Consider the following 7,967-nt stretch of genomic DNA (forward strand, 5'->3'; position numbering starts at 1 on the left):
AAATTCAACTAACTATTTTTTTTTTTTTTTTTGAAATAAAGAGCTCAACACATAAGGTGGAACATTAAAAGACCAAACAGTATAGACCAATAACACCAAGTACGTGATAATTCCTAGTCCTCTACGGCATTGTCATCAACAACCATAGGGTTCACCACCAAACTATTCATCAGAGAACTCGAACGACCTGCTGATAATTCCCTCCACACTAGTAGCTTGATTTCTGAAGATCCTCACATTCCTTTCAACCCAAATTGTCCATATAACAGCATAAAAATCCATGAACCACCGCCTGCTGTCCTTCTTCCTCACTGAATCACTTGTCCAACTTTAAAAGTGCTCCTTTAGTGAACCTGCCATTGTCCAGAGCCTCCCAAGAGCAAACAGTCAAGCACTCCACACCTGCCAAGTGATCTCACACCCAATAAACAAATGAAACGCAGACTCTATAGACTTACAGCACAACACACACATGTTATCATTCGCTTCAATAACGCCTAGTCTATACAATCTATCCTTGGTATTTACTCTGCCGACTAACACAAACCAAGAAAACAGCTTGATCTTGGGAGGTACGAAACCTCTCCAAATAGCACTAGTGAAACTATATCTCGTGATGTCCGCCGGAAGAATTTCTGCTTGCATCACCTGCACAAAGGAGTTAGTCGAAAATAAACCAGATTTATCAAAATTCCATATCACACTATCCTCTCTCTCACTTGTGAGCTTAACTGTTTGTATCCTCTCATGAAGCTAGTTTAGTAGCTCCAACTCCCATTGGAATAACTTTCTCTTCCATTGAAAGCTCCAACTCCACTCTAACTCATCCCAAAACCCACAATTCCCTATAATAGATCCTTTCAGGTTTGAGACCGAGAACAGTCTTGGAAACACATCTTTCAACAGACCGCCAGGTAACCAGTTATCCTCCCAAAACCGGGTTGTTCCACCATTCTCTACCTCCATGGACAAGCCTCTGATCATCCTTTCTCTAACATGCGGCTCTCTGATTTGTAATTGGCAGACCTCCTTCCATTGACCCCTTTTGTAGGTATCGACTGGCCACTCAGCATCTCAGATGGTTTTATATTATTACAGGAGCAGACAACTTTCTTCCATAACAGACAGTCCTCTTTCAAAAATCTCCACCACCACTCAAAAAGTAAGGCTGTATTTCGAACCACTGTATCCCCAACTCGCAAGCCTCCTGCCTTTTTTGGAGCCATAACTATTTTCCATTTTACCAGCGGTATCCCATACCTTCCATCCTCTTTACTCCATAAGAACCGTCTTTGTAGAGAGATCAACTTTTTCGCCACTGCCTTAGGCATCTTGTACAAGCTGAGATAGTAAACGGGCAGGCTATTAAGAACCGATTTAATGAGGACCAGCTTGCCCACCTTATTGAGCGTCTTAGCCTTCCACAGACTCAGCTTTTCTTCCACCTTGTCTATCACAGGTTGCCAGGTCTTAACGAGCCTCGGATTTGCCCCCAGAGAAATGCCCAGGTGTCTGACTGGGAGAGATGCCTCCTTGCATTCCAGCAAATGACACATCCGCCGTGTCCAGCGCCGCTCACAATTAACCGGGACAAATCTAGACTTCTCAAAGTTGATACTCAATCCAGACATCAGCTTAAAACATCTCAACAACTGTTTGTAATTTCTGATAGTCGCCTCCTCAGCAGGACAGAACAGGATAGTATCATCAGCAAACTGCAGGTGTGACAGCTCAATGTTGTCCCGCCCAACCAAAAGTGGGGAAAGACGCTCATTCCTCACAGCCTCTCTAATCATCCTGTGGAGAACATCTACAACTAGAACAAACAGAAAGGGAGACAGAGGGTTTCCTTGTCTTAGGCCCCTTTCCATCTTGAAAGGCTTAGAAGGGGAGCCATTGATAAGAATCGCCATAGATGCGGAGCAGACACATTCCTTTATCCAAGCCCTCCATCTAAGGCCAAATCTCATCTTTTGCAGAACAATATCCACAAAGCCCCACTTGACCCTATCATAAGCCTTTTGAAAGTCCAATTTAATAACCGCGGAGCTCTTTTTCTTTACCTTCAGTCACTGCACAATTTCACATGCAATCAGTGCCCCATCATGGATTTTCCTGCCCTTCACAAAAGCACTCTGGGTCTCCCCAACTAAACCCGGCATAACCTTTCGCATCCTCCGAACCAACACCTTAGATATGACCTTGTACATACAACATACCATACTAATCGGTCGGAGATCTTTTATTTCTTTGGCTCCTACAAACTTCGGTGGTAGCGCCACCCAAGTGATATTTGAATCCCTAGGCAGTACCGCTGACTGGAAGAACCCCATCACTACATCAGTGAACTCCCTACCTACTTCATCCCAGCACTTCTTAATGAAATTCATATTATACCCATCGCTGCCTGGTGCCTTGCTTGACTCACAATCCCAAACTGCCTCCTTTATTTCTTCCAGAGATGGCATCAACTCTAACTCTGTTGCCTCTTCCTTACTTATCTGCTCAACCAACCCATCCCGGAACCCTATAACAGGTGAAGTCTCCTGATGATACAAGTTTTTATAAAAGTCCCGTATAGCAACCTTGATCCTGGCTTGATTCCGTACTAACCTTCCATTAAGCATTAAGGCATCAATTCGGTTGTTCCTCCTCCGAGCTGAGGCTAAATTGTGAAAGTAGCGGGTATTTTTGTCCATCTCCTTAGCATGCCTAGACCGTGACATCTGCTTCCAATAAAGCTCCTTTCTAACATACCACTTTTTACACGAGCTCACCAGTGCCTTCCTTCTAGCTTCCATAGTCCCATCATACTCTCCATTGCTCACCAAATCATCGACCTTCTTGATTTCTTCTTCAAACTGTTTAATCCTCATATCCATGTTTCCAAAATTCTCCTTATGCCATTTGCCGATCGGAACCATCAAGCCTTTCAACGTGTCCATAAATTGAATATCACCTAAATTCCTCCACCCCTCCTTTACCATCCTTAGGAATCCTTCGTAAGAAAACCACGAATCTAGGCTCCGAAACGGTCTTGGTCCCCCTCCCATTCTTGTCACATCCACAATCAACGGACAATGGTCTGATAAACCTCGAGGCCCTCCTCTTAACCTTATATCCGGAAACTCTTCTAACTACTCCAAGCTAACCAGGACCCTGTCAATGCGACTGCAAGATTGACCCCTGAACCATGTGAACAATCTATCAGTTAATGGTAGGTCAACTAACTCCATATCCTGGACCCATGTTTTAAATTCCGCTGCAGACACCTTACCTCGTTAAAATCCCCCATATAACAAACCGGTATCTGACAAAGCCCAGATAAAAAACTCAACCCTTCCTACACCACCAGCTTCTCTTCCCTCACATGCGCACCATACACTAGGCAGAAGGCACAAGGGAAGTTAGTTTTTAACAGTACACCAACCACACATAAGTATCTATCTCCTTTATAACAGTCATTCATCTGAAACACTGTTCCATCCCACATCAAAATCAGACCCCCTGACACACCTTCCGACCCTACAAACTCCCACCGAACAGCATTATTTCCCCAAAGTTGGGTTACTTTAAATTTAGTCAAGACTGCTTTCTTCGTCTCTATCAAGCCTAGCATATTCATATTAAATTTCCTCCTAAAGTTTTTCACCATACTTAATTTGCCGATACCAGCCAACCCCCTAATATTCCAAGAGCTAAATATCATTTTAACACATTTATACACACCTTTTTCCAATTTTTGGGACGACTTCTCCGAGCTTTTTCTTTCTGCTTAGCTTGTTTTTTCTTCTGAGCAATTACTTCATTCTGAGCTTGCAGTATCGCCATAATGTCATTTTCCTCATCATATTGCACTGCTCCAGACTCCATTGCAAGCTCCCATGCCTTTCTATTTTCGTCCATATCCTTAGCATATTTGGTTTCTGGAGTGTCAGACACCGTTTCCCTACCAACATCAGAGCTGTCATATCCCAGGCCATCTGAATCCGCCACTGCTTCATCCCCTCTATCTTTGCTGCTGCAACCTCCGGTTCACCTGAACCTCCCTCACCACCCCGACCACCCTTCAATCGAATCCCCTCAGCACTGTAGCAACCAGGCCCCGAACCAAAACCCCCTCCAGACCCGATCGAAACCTCTCCCCCCGGTTCCCGCACGGCACTCGCCGCAGGTAACCCATCAGCGCCATTCCCCCAGATCTCTCTTCCACTCGGAACTTGGCTCATCTTAGTGAAGCCGGGCCCCCCACCAGTGATCAAGTTTCCCTGCGACTCGTGGTCTCCATCAGCGCTCACTACAAGCGTCGCCGGCCAGACCCGACCTCCACCGCCATCCGCATCCTGGCCCCTCATACCTGTCTCGCCGTTCGTCATCGCAGGATTCCTCAATCCCGCCCTCTCTCTCTCTCGGCACAAGGAATGATCGCGCCTTCCTCAAGCTGACCCCCAGTCCCAGACGCCGTTCCGCCATCCGCACAATCCTCTGGTCGCGACGAGCATCCCAGCATAGCCAACTTGTGGGCCTTTTAGTTGTTGGCCCAACTGCACACCCTTAGCCATTGTGAGTGATAAGTTGGCCTCAGCTCTAATTTGATGGCTATTGGGCCCAGTAACTTCCCATCCCATTGTAGCCTTCTTTAAGAGATCAGCCCTATCGCCCCTACAAACTCTACCATAGTCCCAGGAAATGGTTTGCTCTGAATTAACCTCCTCATTGCTAGCTGGAGATCCCGTATGATCAGCCGTTTCATCTGTGAAATTGATTTCCGTACATCTTGCTGCTACCGTTTTAGAAACTAGAAACCCGTTGCTCCACTCATTCAAATCCTCAGGTTGAATTACCAGTCTACCCTTCTGCTGATCGTCCCCTCTAGCCGCCAGAATCAACCAATCCGCCTGAGCATCCGATCTCAACCGTTGTTTGTGGCTTCGACCAACCCCAATGTGACCTAAATTGTTCCCAAAAGAACGACCCGGACCTACAAGGCTATCATTGTTCCTTGGCAGAACATCCGTCATCCCACTCCGTGCTACTCGAGATGCATTACTCCCAGCCTCCGTAACAAGGACGTCAAAGCCCTGTGTTCCTACCAAAACACGAACCTTTTCATGAATGGCGTCAAACCTATACGTATCAACGAGGATATGTCCTGCGCGAAAAGACAGAAGAGACTTTGTATCTTCATCGCAACACACCACATCACCCCACTGACTTCCAATCATACGGAATGTATCTTCAGTCCACACCTGCACCGGAAGTCCAATACACTCAAGCCATACCCTTCTCTCAGCGCATCGCACATGCATCTCCCACCTGCTCACGCTACAAAAGAACTGCATGAAACTGTTCATCCCATAAGCCAGTGTGTCCTCCAAACTGCTCACGCTCTCAAAGGTCAACATGGCCTTGTACGCCCCCATGTCACTCACTCTAACTACATGAGGCCAATCCACGCTAGCTTTTTCCCTCAATGACCGGAAGTTAATAGGCGTTGTTGTACTTCCAATAATACTCTTCTGCAACCAAGCCAAATTATCCGGTACTGCTGTGACTTCCACTTCCTTCGTCCCTCCAATCCCAATGACATCCTTCACAGTATCCACTGATTTCATTTTTACCAACGGATCCCTGTTTTGAGCGGAGCTATCACCACGCTTACCTCCGTCTTCACTGGCACACCCTCTTCCATCCACCTGATCCCCTCCCCGACCATGAGCGCTTCCATGATCAGCTACCCCCACAACTGCATTCCTCCTTGATTCTTCAATATCTATTGCCTTCTTTTGCTTTGACATCTCTCTCTTATACTTAGCTTCCCCCACAAAGATCTTGTTTCCTCTTAATCGCATGTGATTCATATTCGAAATTGCTTTCAATGCCCCTCCTTTCGTTGTGTATCGAATGAACGCAAACAGATAAACAAACCCATTTCTCATCTTCCTCGATAGGTATACATCATTGATCCTTCCCGTCCACGAAAACAACTCAAACAACTGGTGCTTCGATATATCACTGGGCAGCCTGTCCACAAAAACAGTGAAAGATTCCTGGTCCAACCGGAAAAACTGTTCGCAATTCCAAATCCTTGGATCATTACCTAGTTGTTGTGATTGCCTAGTCCTACCCCGTCCCGTGTTTCCCCACCCCGCTCTCTCTCTCCCTCTCGCTCTCTCGCTCTTCATTTCATAGCATTGCCCTTTCATAGCATTACTCTTTCAACTAACTATTAATAATTTAATATTTCTTTTTCACAAAATACTATCTATTATATATATTTTTTTAATCAAAAGATGGGTATTTTAACAAGTATATAATTTAATTTATTATTTGAATTTTACATCCTATAGATTAATGTTACAGGATGAGTAAAATATTGCCTAATAAAATCTAATGAGATTCCATTGTTTAAATTTAGAAATGATAGATGAGGCAAATTATTTATTTATTTTTTATCTAAAACGGGACCCAAAGTTTAGAAAAAAGAAAAATACTAAACAAGAGTAGTTATGCAGAGCTCCACTCCATGCTCATCAAATTATTTATTATAATAGAATATAGAGTAAATAGTCAAATTGATTCCTAAAAGATCACTCATCTCTAAATTGATCTCCGAATGATTAAATTAATCAAAACCGTCATCAAAAGATTTAAAATTAATCACATTAGTCCCTCCGTCTATTCTGTCACTAACATTAAATTTTACTAACATGACACGTTAGCTTGACCACCCAACCCGAACCCGGATTCTACCCGCATCAAACCAATCCCAAACCCAGCAAAAAATAGGATTTCTTTCTTCCCACATTCGGCAGCTTCTTCGTCTTCTACCTGAAGCTCCACCACGCCGCTGCCCTGCAAGGTGTTCCACGTCGTCGTCAGTCCGTACCTCTACCACGACGCCGCTCGTCCTTGCCCGCAGTTCCTCCCTGGCATGAATAGGTAGCTGCTGCTTCGCTGAACACCCTTTGCCCAATGTTGCAAAGATCGTCGTTGCTTCCAACTCCTCTCCATCCTCTTCCTCAATCACCGCCCTGGCTTCTGGTGGAACGTGGTCTCTTCCTTTGTTGCAACTTACACCGATCTACTCTGCTTATGTCGGTCTTCCTTTGTACTCTTTCATGGATGCCGCCAAGTTAGAACAAAGACCATTCAATCGAATCTTGCCAAATTAATGGCACACTAAGTTAATAAATTTACAAACTTGAGCGTTCATTGTTGTTGAATAAAATCCTTGCTTACTAGAAAAAAATCAAATTTTGATCGGTAGGTGATTCCATTTTTTTAGCTGTTCCTATTGCTGGGATCTGGATTGAAATCTCTCAGAGGGTTTGATTGGGAATGAGCATCATGAAGTTATTGGATCACTGGAAGAGTTACTTTAGGTCTTATTCATATTTTTCTGACATATTTGAGATAATTGACCATGCGATCATGGTGGTGGCTTCTGATTCCCAAGGAGTTTAGGCTGAGAAGGGACTGTATTGCTGAGATGCTCTCCTCTTACAAGCAAACAAGATGCATGGGTTGTGACAGGGTTGAGCTCTTTGTCCCTAGTGCTGGTGATAATGGTGGTGGTGCTCGTAGTGGTGATGATGGTGATGATGATGGTGTCTACAAGAGTAGTGGTTTTCATCACAATCGGGATGGTGTTGTTGAGTTTGAAGCAAGGAGAGCAAGATGAATAGCTCAAGAGATGATATTGATGATCATGGTGACATGGATGTGAATAAAGTACTTAGCAATTATAATTTTAGTGAAGTTGAGGCATTGATTGATGAAATGGAAGAACAGTCAGATGCAGTATTGTTTGAATCATTGAGGAGGCTGTAATTGATGGAGGTAGCAGCTGTTAGAACCGGCATGGAAGCCGAGACACATAGAGGAGAAGAAGAGTATGTGACCACCGAGTTGGGCTGTTGGGTTAGGCTTCAATTTTCTAATGGTTTGGACCCGTCCGTGAACCT

This window comes from Arachis ipaensis, chromosome B10 (genome assembly GCF_000816755.2).
Source record: "Arachis ipaensis cultivar K30076 chromosome B10, Araip1.1, whole genome shotgun sequence".
Classification (NCBI taxonomy): domain Eukaryota; kingdom Viridiplantae; phylum Streptophyta; class Magnoliopsida; order Fabales; family Fabaceae; genus Arachis; species Arachis ipaensis.